A 1,625-nucleotide genomic window follows, 5' to 3' on the forward strand; every position below is an offset into this window, starting at 1 on the left:
TTTGGTCTCCACCTCATCCCACATCCCTCAGCTCTCTCTACACTCATCCCCAGCCCTGGCTTCCACATAGTCATCAAAATCTTGTCTAATGGTGTGTAAAACACATTTCTCCCTTATTGCTTTTCCTTATAAAATGGTGATATTAAATGTTTATCTTTGTAAGATTGACTGGATTTGTTAAGCGCAACGTTCTCAAGCTTTGTCTGCCTGAAGAGAGGAAACACTGCTATCTATTGATGCACGTAATTCCACAGGATGAAAGTACAGAACTTGTTTTGCCATAGCTCTATAGCTTCGATTTTATTTTTCTTTTTTTTGCTTATTTCCATGTTTTTGCTATCGCAGAAATTTCTGTACTAACCGCAGATGTACAGATCTGCTTGTGTTGTATCATTAATTTCTTTTGGGTATATACCCAGTGGAGAGATTGCTAGATCATAAGGTACTTGGATTTGCCTTTGTTTAAGGAAACACCATACTGATTTCTATAATGTTTGTAGAATTCTACAGTCCCACTAGCAATGTAAAAGTTTTCCTGCCTCTACACATCCTCTTTAGCCTTTGTTATTTTCTGTTTTATTGAAGTTTTCCAAAAAGTATTGATGTGAGATTATATTTCGTTGTTGTTTCGATTTGTATTTCTCTTTTCATTTATTTATTTTATTATTATTAGTTGGGAATTAATACCTATCTCATATCATTCCATAGTTCAATCACAGCCAGAAACTTTTATATTTGCTACCACAATCAGTTTCCAAACATTTCTGATCTACATGGACTCCTTGACATCATCTCCCCTTCCACTATACCCCACTTCCCCTGAATCCCGTATCTTACTTGCTATCTCTATGGGCTCATCAATCCTGGATTTCATATACTGATAAATGAAAAAAATATAATACAACTTCAAGAGGCTGACCCCCCATATTCAAGCTCCTCTGAGATACCCCTTAGTGTATATAAACAAACACCAACCAAAACAATACAAACCAAAAATACAGAAAAAATCGGAAACCAAATGCATGCATCATAGGGGGATGGGCTGACAAAGTTTTAACTGCTCAAGTCAAATCTAGGTGTTTGATCTACACTCAACTCTCTAATACACTGCTAGTAACCACTTTTATCCTATCCCTCAATTGTGCATACAGGGAGTTCACCAGAGGCTTGCTTCCTCTGTAGTTACACAAATGGATCTTTGGCCTCCCCTGTCATTTGTCGCAGTCTGCAAACCAGATTCTCACACGTTAGGCTCTGAGACTCATCCCCCCTTCAATTTAAGACTGTGTGCTTCACGAACCTTTGGAGACTGATGATGGTGGGCTTCTTCCAGGGGGATTTAGTTGACATTTCATTTAGAAGGCTGCTTGTTTGGAGACAAACTTTTATAGCCCCAGATGTTATTTTATTTAAGAGCCGGGCACCATCTAATTTATTCAATACATTTTGCTATAGCAACCAGCTCTTCTGTGTTCCCATCCTGAGAGGGAGTATCAAGCAGGGACATCATGTAAAAGCTAGCAGTTCTTAACTTGGAGCTCGAATTTAGTGTAAACCCAATACCAATGTGTGGATTTATGTTTTGCAGTAGTAATAGTTATTGTTTTAACTTATTATTACTTATG

The sequence above is a fragment of the Tenrec ecaudatus genome, chromosome 2 (genome assembly GCF_050624435.1).
Source record: "Tenrec ecaudatus isolate mTenEca1 chromosome 2, mTenEca1.hap1, whole genome shotgun sequence".
In the NCBI taxonomy this organism is placed as follows: Eukaryota; Metazoa; Chordata; class Mammalia; order Afrosoricida; family Tenrecidae; genus Tenrec; species Tenrec ecaudatus.